We start from the raw sequence: 12,286 nt of genomic DNA, 5'->3' as shown, positions 1-12,286 counted from the left end.
GCTATAAAGGTGTACTGGAGCCGGCCGACAAACTCTCTTAGAAGACTGAGAAGTCAAAAGCCTCATCTTTCTCTTCTCAGCTGTAGCTGGGGGTCAACGGAGAGCTAGACAATAGCCTTTTGTTTGGTTTCATTAATTTTGAGGGCGGGTGGGAAAAAAGGATTGGATCCATGGCGGATGCGACCAATTGCAAGCAAATCCTAGGCCAGGCTGCACCAACCGGTAGTTGCAGAAAATGGTGGGTGGGGCTTACACTCCGCTCGCTGCACCCAGGTCGGATGTCCTAGCCCTTCCAAGAGGCTGAGACTCCCCAGAGTTCCTCCCACGCCATCCCCGCCGTTAGCGCAGCCCGCCACTGGGAGGGGGCGGGGATGTGGGGTGGTGGGAGATAGGGTGGGGAGGAAGAAAAGAGGGTGTCTTCCAATGCTGCGACCTGGGTGGGGAGCTGCTGGCCGTAGGAAGAGAGGAAGGAAAACGAAAGAGTGGAGTGCTGCTCCTTTCCGCATATTTTAAGTAAGCTTTGCGAGAAGCTACTTTTCGGCATTTCTATTTTTTTCCCTTCCTCCTGCTGTGGGGTGAGGAGCTGTACTGGCTCTCCCACGCGACTCTGCTTCGCTGTTGCTGTAGATCATTATTGTTGTCTTGCAAAACCCTTTCCTTCCTTCCAGCCAGTCCTCGCATAGACTGAAACAGAATGGTGCCACGTTAATACGATTAGAGCGAGGGCCCAGAGTCCTCGCCGAAGGGGCGGGACCCCGCCGTTTATTTGACACTTCCCCGCCCTCAGGCCCCGCCTCTCTTCCTTCCCCTCCTACCCACCTCCCTCCTGCTCCTGGGTCCAAGCATGCTCCCTCCCTTTTTTCTCCGCCCCCCCCCACTCCGCCCCTTTCATGGTCCATCCCCTGCTTCCCCTTCCCAGCCTCCTGCTCCTGGGAGGTTCCAGCCGCTCACCGCTTGAAGAAAAGCCACTCCTGCGTTCCCCTTCCCTACCTCCTATCCTTTGCCCTGGAGCTGTCTTCATCGCAGTCACGCCCCTTCCTTCTGAGGTGATTTCTGACTGCCCGAGCTGGTTGTCCCTGATTTATTCCTCCATCTCCTCTCTCTTTTGCTTCATCTTCTCTTGGTTCTTACTGCCCCTTTCACCCCTACCTCCAGTCTGTCTTGCCTCCTACCGTCCGCTGCTCCGCCCTCTGGCCCGGTATCCTGCCTGTCCACCGCCACCAAGAAGAGCCCGTAGAGAGCAGCGAGGAGAGGAGCAGCCGGGAGTTGGGGCTTCCCCCCAGCTCATCCCTGGCCTTTGGCCCAGGAACGAAGCCACTCGAACCAGACTCGTCAGCTTGTCTTCGTTGCTTTCAGGGGTAGGAGACTCGTGGTTAATTTTTGTGGGGAACTGGGGCAGGATCCATGGTGGCATGAACTCGATTTGCCCTCGGCATGAGTCGATCTACAAGCATGTGGGGATACCCATGTTTTATACTTTCTTTGCAGCCGGCCTTGAGTTTTCCGAGATGTGCAGCAAGTTAAATTGGTTAAAAATGAGTGTCCCTTTCTCGTCCGATGGAGATGCTAGTGGGTACCACAACTTGATGGTACTTTTACTTTCTTGTCTCCTGGGGTTCTTGTAGGAAGGTAGGTCTATAGGTTATGAAGCACAAAAGAAATTAAAAACCTAAGGGAACTTGAAATCTCCATTTAGCTCAGCAGGAAAGTCCGTGCTTATCTCAGATTTCTTGATGCATTCCTCCTAAATGCTTGGGGCTGGGGTGGGGGCTCACACTCCCATCCCCTGGGGGCCCTGAATTCCTGAAGTCTTAAAGTCTGGGAGTAATCTACAATAACACTCGTGTGTGTGTGTGTGTGTGTGTGTGTGTGTGTGTGTGTGTGTGTTGGTGAGGAAGAGGTTGCCTCTTATCTGCCTTATATGTTGGTGACTAGTTTTGAGGGATTGTGCACGTGTCTTCAGGGTTCCAAGCCTGGGTCACTGTATTTTGGTGCTTGAGCAGCAACATGGATTTGTCCATATATGAAAATGAAGAGAAGGGACAGTGACAGTCTTTGTAGATTGTGAGTAATCCCTGGTAAATTACCACTAATAATATTACAATAATTTACAGTAAGGGATGAAATACAATCAAATGAGAGAGGAAGGGGAAAGTTTGTGAGAAACAGCATTTCTAATCTCTAGCATGTATTTTAGAAAGAATTTTCTGACACCTTGGAGTGTCTAATTTGTTCTTCTTCCCTCTCCCTTCTGCCCCACCATGAAGAGTGGAAGTTGGGAGGCATTTTAAAACTTTTTTTTTAAAACTATAACCCTCTTCTCCCATTCAGAGAGGAAGATAATCACCATAATCTTCAATAATGGAGGACTAAGGTTATTTAAGTATTCTTGAACTAGGCTTGTGAATACTACTTTCTCAAGCCAGCCTTTCTGAAGCCACCTTTCAGCACCCTCATTTAGCAGCTAAGAATAATTTGAGATGCCATTTTGGATGAGGAGTAAATCTTCACCCATCTTTTGCCTCTCTCCACTTGAGTAAGCATGGCTGACTTACAAGAATTGTGGTGTTCAAAGACCTGTTACCAAGATGTTTACAACCACATTGCTTACTTGGAAACAAATTATTGACTTATATCTTAAAATAATTTCATTGGTTGATTTTAATGGGGGAAAGGAAAGAAGGAAGGGAGAGAAGGAACCTTACAGGGTGACAATTTTAAAGGTTATCATGTTTCAGATCAGCTGAGAGGGATAAGTTGGCCAGACCAAACTATATTTTATAACTGTCCTGGGACATTTTAATAGCCAGGTGGTTGTAGAGTAGTTGCATCTATTTACAGATTATAACTCAGGTTCCAGCTATTTTGTATGGGTTCATGCCGTGCCATTTACAGACTGTGGCCCTACATCATACTTCATTTTAAGATACTTATTTCTTCAAAAAAGACTGGTTCTCTAAAATTGAAAGTGCTTTTCCTAACTTCATACTCTAGATATGAAGTAAATGTTTGACCATGCTTGGTCAAACGTTTTTTATGTGAAAGTTGTGGATCTGTTTACTTACTTAAAAATTTTTAGAAGGGAATTTTAAAAATCATATTCAGTACTCTTTCAAATTTGGAAATTGAAATCTCATTTCTGGTTTATGAAATAGGATTTATTAGACTGATAGACAACCAAGGAATCTTGTGGAGTTACATTATGTGAAGTTTTGTGAAGAATGAATCAGAGTCTTTCTAGAATGCCTTAAGAACAATCTATTCAGAAAGCAGAGGGATGGATACTATGACCTTGAGATCCCATTGAGTGCCAGAATTCTAAGTAGGTACATCTGCTTCTGTGCCTCTCCTAAGAGCTCTCCCAGGGCCTGTGCCTTCTTTAAAAGGGTGTCTTTGTAATTAAGCAGTCTTCCCCCATCCCCCTTTCTTCCTTTGATCCAGCTTTTTAATGTGTTTTTTTCCATTTGGAGGCAAGAGGAGTTTTTCACACTCTTCTATTTCCCTTTTAAGATTTCTTTTTTCTTTCTCCCAAATTCTCAGGATGATTAGAAGTTCTTTGGTTGGTTGAGGGGGTGTTTACCAATGAGGAGGAATAGAGGATATATTTCCTCTTTGGAAATGCCTATGGCCAGGTAGCCTGTTCCCTGGAGGCTAAGCATTTGGAATGCAGGAGAACAGCCTATTTTTAGGGACAGTCTGGAAGACATTGTCCTTTGCACCCATTAAGCCCAGCTTAAAACCACTGAAAAGGGTGGAGAGAGGTATGTGTGTCCATGACTGAGCCTTTTAGGATAGTAAATTGGTAAATGTTACCAAATCTCCTATTATATCACCTCTTATCCCCATGGATTCAGTGGGTTTGAAGATCTGCTTGACAAGTTAATTAGCTTGGGACTGAACCAACTTGTTTAGAATTGTGCCCCATTGATTTCCTGTCCCAAAGAATTTTTGTTGTTGGTTTATTACTATGAGATGATGTCTTTAGTCTTACTTACTTCTTTATTCCTTGCTGCCTTTTGTAGACTTGGTTCTAAATTCTAGGCTCCTACCCCCAAGTCAAGGCTTAGAATTCGGTCTCAGGAACAAAGAGTGCATTAAACAGACTGTTCATACAGTATTACTGTGCTTTGTGGTGGGTTTTGGAACCCCTTTAAACTAAAGAAAAGAGGAAAGTTGCTCTCTTCACTCACAACACACAAAATCTGGCCTTAAAAATGGAAAATAGGAGGTCATTTGTTTTATAAAAAATTACTACAGGTTTCTTTGAAAGAACTAGCTTTCCTGTTTAGTGCCTTTGTGCTATTACTTGATATATAAAAATTCACTATAACTGAGCCTTCTCAGAAACATTTATTGCAGAACAGAAAACATTAGAAGACATTAGAATTTTGTTGTAATGATTTTGTTTGAGTTAAGTGAGGCTATTAGTTGTCCTTTGAAACGTTTTTGTTGCATGGGATGGAATTAATTGTCTGAATCATTTTGGCCTCTAATAATGCTGGCCACATTTAGTCCTAGCCTACAACCACTTGTAGAAGGGAGCTAGTATGACTTTCTCTAAATAAATCAGATTTCACAGATTTTGGTAATGGTAATAATGGTATGGTCTACACCATATATGTAAAATATTTTAATTTCTGTTATTGTATTTGACTAACCCAAGGACACAGAAAATTGCTTTAGGTAAATAACAGCAACTTAAATCTAAGAAGCTACTCCGTTTACCACCCTTAGCAAATTTCTTCCTCTGTGAATTGTGAGGGTCGGGCAGGGTGATTCTGATAACCAGTTCTCAGAAGTTTATGGTTTTCTTTCTAGGCCTTGGTTTCTGGTGTGAATATGAATGATTCCTACTAGAATGGGGTGCAATGGTTGTAAGAAATACAATCATGTAGTCATCTGGATATCTTTAAAAGTCTGGAATGATATATCTATATAAATGCATTCTGTTTTTTATTTGAACAACATATCTAATTAAAAAGCTAAGACCCTGCCCAAAACTTCATCAAGAATGCCGTTATCGTAACAGATCACCTGTTTTCATTTTTTCTAGTTCCTTTCAGTCCTTTTTTCTGAACTTATGTGGATTTTACATACAGTCTTAGAAATGTCCACTGTTGCTTTTAAATAGGTGACCACCTAAGACTTATCTTTGTAAACCTGTGTGGAGGCATGAAGTCAGAGCCTGACTGAATTTACATGATGAATCACATATGTTTGTTTCTCGAATGCCAGGAGAGGCTAGGTGTGATCATGTAGCTAGCAGGGCTATTGTACTTTCTTCACCTCCCGTCACCCCTCCATCATTCTTTTTAAGCAAAAAGCAAATGAGGGTTCAGTTTGCTTTGTCTAAGTCACTAGCAATGATCCTCAAATCACGGTATCATGATATCCTATCAAGAGGGTACAAATTTGTGTAGACTATGAAATCTCCCAAATGAGAAAAGCAAAGCAAGAACACACAGAGTTTACAGCTTTGAAAACAATACATTTAAATTGCACAAAAAAAGTAGTAAGGAAACTAAGGATTATACACAATTAAATAGAGATGTAGGTGTTGTAAGATAACACACTTTAATGGGTTCTTCGTTTGAGACATTTACCATATAGTGGAAGTTCAGTTACAGGGTCCTTTAATTTTCCTTTGATAGTAAAATTATACATATGATCTTCAATTTTTGATGGACTCAATTTTGGAAACCAGTGGTTCATTATAAATTGGATTAAACTTCTTAAATTAGAGTAGGAAGATAAAGTATGGATTTTTAGTACTTAGTACAAACTTCAGTACAGGAACGTTTTTTATAATATGTGTTCATGGGGAAATGCAGATGGATATATTTGCCAGTATCTCCTAAGATAATTTTTGAAAATCTACTTTTTGGTAGATTTTCAACTCTTTTTACTGTCCTTCACATTTGTAAAGTCACTTTCACTATTAAAATATCATTACACTGTGTGACTTGAAGTTAGTATCTGGTTTCTCTGCCCAACCCTCTCTGATTTTCCATGTGAGCCAGGGTAAATGAATTAGCTACCCTGAGTAGCTACCCTGGGAAGCAAGGATATTAATTGTTTAGGCATGGTTCATATTGGGTACAAGCTTTGAGGTCTTTGGAAGAAAGGTGTTTGCATGATGGTAGAGCATGCTTATTATAGGGTCCTGAGCAGGTGTTGACTTTTAATAAGATTTGCTCTCTTACAGTGTCCTTTGCTTCATTGCCTTATTGACTATCATTGGTTGTATCATTATTTGTATTATTGACCCTCTTGGTTCTTAAAATAATGAAACATTTCATCCTATGTGGTAAGTTGAAGTTCTAGTAAGAGGACTCTAACATCTCCCAAAGTGATAAAAAATAGCTTACAAAAGAGACATTAGTTGGAATGAGCCATAAAGTTTAATGAGTTCTTCAAAGCTCTTCCAGAAGATTAAAAAGAGTAAAGCATATTTATGTGTAAGTGTGTGTGTGTGTGTGTGTGTGTTTTAAAGGAGAAAGTTTTGAGTAATATTTGCTTGTGACACATACTGATGATAGCCAGTAACTGAAACCCAGCCATTGTGTTTTATACACAGCTGGTTTTTATTAATAATGGAATATTTATGCTTGCTGTATAATTTGTGGCTCATTTCCATGTGTATGTCAGGACTTAAATACCCCCCAAAGCAACATTAAGATAACATTAAATATAAATGTGGCCAAGCTGCAAAGGGCGTGTTTTAGGGGTCTCTCTTATTCATATTGGTGTTGCTTCAGATCACAATAACTGCCCCCCAAGTTTAGGCAATCATACCAATCTTTTTTTTCTTTGTATAACTCATAGCAACCTTTACATTTTGATCCTTTTGATATGGACAAATGATCTCCCCTCCCTTCATAATGCAGATTAAACTGATGTATGTGTTTTTTAAGAGCACATTTTCCCTGCACATGCTTTTCATTATCCGAGAGGCCTGGACTCAATCAGTAAAGGAGCAGAGAAACCACATAATTGAAAGGAGAATGACGGTTCTGCATACTTGGAATATTTGTGGGAAGGGGATTGCTGACATCAGAAAATTTAGTGGCCTGAGTGTTAACAGCATTGAAAAGAAATAAGCTTTTTGTGTTTCTGTGCACTGAGAATTATTTTTAAGGGCATAAAAAATATGGGCCAGGTTTGACATCCTTTTGTGAAGTTGCCCTGGAAACTTTGATGAAGGTTATAATAGAATAGTTCAATTAAAACCTTCCCTGTTAGGAAGCTAATTAGTATATTACTTAATCATTTGGGTTGTTTTTAAGAGCCATGTATTTGCATTGAATTAATAACATTTTTCATGTGATAGGAAACTGAGATAAAAATCACAGGTGGGGAAATTAGTTAAATTACCTATATTGAAGAAATCTAATTTTCTCATTATTACATTATGTTTTTAGTTCAGATTTTTGTTTCAATCTGTTTATATACTATGATCACATTTCAGTTTAGTAGCCAGGTTTACTTTCTTGATCATGGAGTGTAAACCAAAGCTTATTAATTTGAGTTTCCCCTATGAGTTGGAGAAATACGATAAATGACAACAAACGATTTCATTAAGGTAATATTTATTTTTGTTTTTTCTTCTACAGTTAGTTTGTGTTTGCTCTGTGTGTATGTGTTTGGGAGAGGCAAATTTTTTTAAAGCAAACAATTTTTGGAGCTAAGAAAATTCTGATGACACCCCCTTTACCCCCAAGAACATTTTATTTGCCTTGGGCTCTCAGTTAGGCTTCCATTAGGTCAACATGATGACTTTTCTGACATGGTACTTGTAGTAGTTATCCCTTGGGAGCCTGAAGGAGAGTGATGGGAACTGGAGCGCGGGATTCCTAGCATGTTATTTCTTTTGTACTCCACCTGTTTAAAGTGAGTGAATGCTTGCTCCTGAGGTTTCAGGGCCATTTGAAATAGAATAAGTGCTCAGTAGCTAAATATGTAATGTGGATATGCCGTGATGCTCACTTTCCCCCCAAAATAGTAGAGGCCAGTCATTCTGTACGTATATTCCCTGATGCTATACGTGCAGCATATGTCTGCACTAGAGTTTTGGAGAGTGGTCAGTTTGGCTGGGTTATATTACTTGTAGTTTAATTGATTTTACTCTAGTCTTTTCTGGGAAAGCAGGGTCTAGATTAGTTTTGTTTGCAATGGCAACTCAGTCAAGACAGGTTCTTAGGGCTTGCAAGTCAGGGCGAGGAGGAGGGGCTGACATTAGGGAGTGACTCAGGCCCTTTGGTATGAAGATATGAAATGTCGCCTCCTGTCCCTGCACCTGCTGAATACCACTCCTGAAGTCAGTACCTGAGCCTCACTCAGCCACAAAAACCAGACTGAAGGCAGATGGGGCTCCCTTCTAAAGGGGTACAGCAAAACAGGGAGCTCCCAATTGTGTTAGAGGAGTACCGCTGCAAATTATACTTAGCTGTTCCAGTGTTGGTAAGGGGATATTTTCTTCTAGGTGCAGTCCACTAACTTGTTCGTGGTACTGTTGGAGTCCGGAGGAAATCTGTTTTCCTAATGAATTTATCTGGTGAACTGTCCTCTTAAATACTGGAGAGTCAGTTCTGTAGAGGTTTGTGTCAAATAAGCCAGCACAGGATAGGAAGTCATAAGACACGAATTCTTATTCTGGCCCCACCAGTGAGCCATGGTGAAACCTTGGTCAAATTAGGTATCATTAGCTATCTGCCCTGGACTTAAGCTTTGGCAGTTGTAAAATGGAATTAATCACATCTGCCTTTATTTTCTCACAGAGCTGCTGTGAAGGACAAATAAAATAACAGAAGTGAAAGATATTTTGTCTTAGAAGAAAGACTGAGAAAGTAAAGGTAATGCTATTATTGTTATTGCTATTATACGACTTTCATTCCTTTTCTTCTCTTCTGTTGACTCTAGCAAAGTCTTTGGGAAGTTGTTATTTACTCAGTATGCAATTATTAAGCATATTTTATGTACCAATTAAAGTTCTGGGTGTTGGGAATGACAGATAAAAACTTTCATTCAACCCATGCTTTCTAAGATCTTGTAGTCTAGCAACTTCATTTCTGGATCAAACTATTGCAGTGATTTCTGCCTGGGTACTTAGAAGCTTAAAGGATAAGAATTAACTTCTTTTACCTTTCTGTAGTCCAACTGTGAACTTTCATTCCTGGAGCAGTGTATCTCAAGGTCTAGATAGAAGGTATAAGGGGAAGGGGTGCCGGGGGAGAGCCATGCGTAAATAAAGGAATTTCTCTCTCACTCTCACACTTGTGAAGTATCTAACTTATGCTCACTTATTTTCAGGGTCCCAACCTAAATTCCTCTTTGGTTCTATTCTGTTCCTGCTCTATGTGGTCCAGCCCACTCTTTGACCTTAGCTGTTACTCATATGCCAATCACTCTCTAAAATATATCTCAACCTATCTTTGATGCTCCCTTTCCATGTTCCCCAACATTAACTTGGTTATCAGTTACCGTGTCTCTTACTCAGCTCATAGGTCCTTTCCTCTGAGAACCTTTGCTTAGGTGGCTCATAGTTTTTGCAGGGTTCTCTGTGTTGCCAGAGCAATCTGCTCATACCTCTGGTTTCCTGTTGGATCCTGCCCCACTGCTTGACTGGGAGCTCCTTGAGGACTGGACTCTGTTATTTCTTTCTTTTTTTTTTTTAATCTACCCCAGGACCTGTACAGTGTCTGGCTATATAGTTAAGTGCTTGATAAATGTTTGTAGAAAATAAGGTATGATAAGTGCTCTAATAGAGATGTATATAAACTCCAGTAGAAACACTGAGGAGAGAGAATTAGTTTTCCATGTTGAGCGGAGGTGGGAACAGGGGGATGATTAAGGAGGACTAGGGAAAAACCTTAAAGGAGAAGGTGGAAAGCACTGTCCTATTCTGAGAATTCTCACTGAGCAGCCTGGGAAAGAAATGCCTATTGTGTCTACTCTTGCTAAGGCATCTCTGGACTGTTTCCGCCCCTGCCTTAGGACAAGATGACTTTTTTTTTAAGATTGCCCTTCCTTTTTTTAAATTTTCTTTTAATTGTTGTTCAAATACAGTTTTCTACTTTTAGTCCCATCCCAGCCCACCCACCCATCCCCACCTCCCTCCCATTTCTACTCCCCCCAGTTTTTGTCCATGTGTCCTTTATACTTGTTCCTGTAAACCCTACAGGAAATTCCCCTGAAATTTGCCCCGGTCTGCCCTCTGGTCACTGTCAGCCTGTTCTCAATTTCAGTGTCTTTGGTTATATTTTGCTTGTTTATTTGTTTTGTTGTTTAGGTTCCCATTAAAGGTGAGATCATATGGTATTTGTCTTTTACCACCTGGCTTATTTCATAGATGGAACTAGAAAGCATTATGCCAAGTGAAGGACTAAATTACTTTTATGGTTGAGTGTGCAAATAAGCCTCTGTCTATAACACATGACCATTTAAGACAGGTGCCACTTAGCCATATAATATTAAATTGTGCTGACCTTAAATGTGCCTCCTTAACTGTGACTGAAAACAGAGGTACACAGACTCATTGCTTATGTATACTTAGATCTATATAGCATGTTGTCCTTTAAAGTGTATCGGATATTGGTATCTGAAAACTAACCAATTTAATCAATTTAATTCTAAGACTTTAGCAGGTTGGGTGAATAGAATTGAATGAATGTCTTCAAACTGACTCTCAGATCATTCATTCTGAAGACAAAAAGAAACATGAGATAAGTTATTACAGGCCTCTCCAGAAGGAGAGGCCATGAACCTGTTCTCACCCCCCTGATGCTTTTACTAATTAGCTTCTTGGCTGGGTGGAAATTTGGGGCAAGTGTACGAAAGCTGGATTCACAAGGGAGCCCACATTCCACTCTGCCATTTTGAAAGCCACTGGTATACTACACTGCTTCTCTTGGCTCTTTACCTTCCCAGAACTTCTGCTTTGCTGTGGTGGAAAAATGGGAGGAGGATAATTTTTTATTAAGTGAAGGAAAGATTTCATGGGGCTTTGGTGTTATGCTGTTTTACCTTTTTAGTGGGTTTAGTGGATTTTTAGTGGGTTTACTTTTTTAGTGGGTAAAAAACATTCATGCTCCTTGACTCGTTAATTTTACTTTTGGGATTTTATCATTAGGAATCAATACAGAATATTGAAAAAGACTAAATCACAAAGATGTTTTTGCAACATTATTTAGATTGGGACAAAATTAAAAGCAGTTTAAATGTCTGAATAACTGGAAAATAGGTAAGTGAATCTTGATGCACTCATTTAATGGACTATTACGCAGTCATTGCAATGTTTGTTATGAAGTTCATGCCCCAGCATGGAGAAGGTGCTTATAATAAAGTGAAATGTAGGATCCAAAGTTATATGTACATTCATATTTTATTGTTTTGCAAAGACACGCACAAAGAAAAAAGCTAAAGGAAATATTCTATGTTAACAAAGTTTGGCTTTAGTTGTTAAGATTATGAATGATTTTTCTTTGTTATAAGTATTTGCATAATATGCATATATTACTTATAAAATAAGGTAAAAATAAAAGTGGGTAGTATGCCATTAAAGATAGGATATTGGTAAAGCAGACAGCTTCTAGGTATATTCTGAAACTTTTCTCAGTTTTTGCTCAATCTTATTTCATGGACTGTTTATACCCTTTCTGAGGCAAGAAGAAATGGGATGTGATCGCTTGTTCTATTTATTCCTTCCTTCGAATTGATGTGTGGGGAGGGAGGTGGAGGGCTGGTAGCAACAGTATTTTTCTGGTCACCCAGTATTTTTCTGCTCATGTACATTTTAGGGTTAGTCAATTTTGTTGACTTTTAACATGTTAGCTTAATTGCTTTATAATACAGAAAAGTAAAACTGGGACCAAATTGAGCACACCTTTGAGTTGCCATCACAGAAACAGATAAGTGACACTGATCCTCAATAATATTTGGAAATGCCAAGGCCTTACTGTGGTTCTTAAAATAAATTTCTAACCTAATCTAGATTGAGGTAGAGATAGGAGCAAAGAGATGAGGCTGACTCAAAGCTTTTTCTTAAACTAGTGTTAGACTTAAATAAGAGGTAAGACCAAGTTGTTATAATATTGACTAGACCTAGAACCGGGGCCTGGAAACATTGATCAGTGGAGGTTCCTGTTACTCTCTGACCTATCTGTATATCCTCATCTAAAAAGAAGAGACTGTGTAAAGTCTTTCTGCCACACTTCTTACTAAACATATCCCTCTTACCTATTTGGATTTCCCCCACTGCCATTGTCATTTTACTTCCAATTGAATTGAA

The 12,286-nt window shown here is 39.9% G+C and overlaps 1 protein-coding gene across 3 annotated transcripts in view; it reads left to right on the top strand.

The window, feature by feature from the left end:
* The first annotated feature begins 458 nt into the window (after window positions 1-458).
* The window catches only part of AMOT (angiomotin), a 69,023-nt gene continuing 57,195 nt past the window's right edge, over window positions 459-12,286 (top strand). Inside the window, exons 1-3 of one of the 3 annotated variants that reach the window (XM_037167202.2) lie at window positions 459-513; window positions 1,156-1,358; window positions 8,778-8,852. The gene's annotated coding sequence lies outside the window, so the exon portion shown is untranslated. Of the gene's footprint in view, window positions 514-938; window positions 1,359-8,777; window positions 8,853-12,286 lie in introns of those variants that run through there. The other 2 variants (XM_037167203.2, XM_037167204.2) reach the window with 2 other exon arrangements.

The sequence above is a fragment of the Artibeus jamaicensis genome, unplaced genomic scaffold, assembly GCF_021234435.1.
Source record: "Artibeus jamaicensis isolate MK-2021 breed Jamaican fruit bat unplaced genomic scaffold, CSHL_Jam_final scaffold_461, whole genome shotgun sequence".
Taxonomy (NCBI): domain Eukaryota; kingdom Metazoa; phylum Chordata; class Mammalia; order Chiroptera; family Phyllostomidae; genus Artibeus; species Artibeus jamaicensis.
The sequence above is the reverse complement of the archived record's forward strand: the minus strand, read 5'-3'. Positions and strand labels throughout refer to the sequence as shown.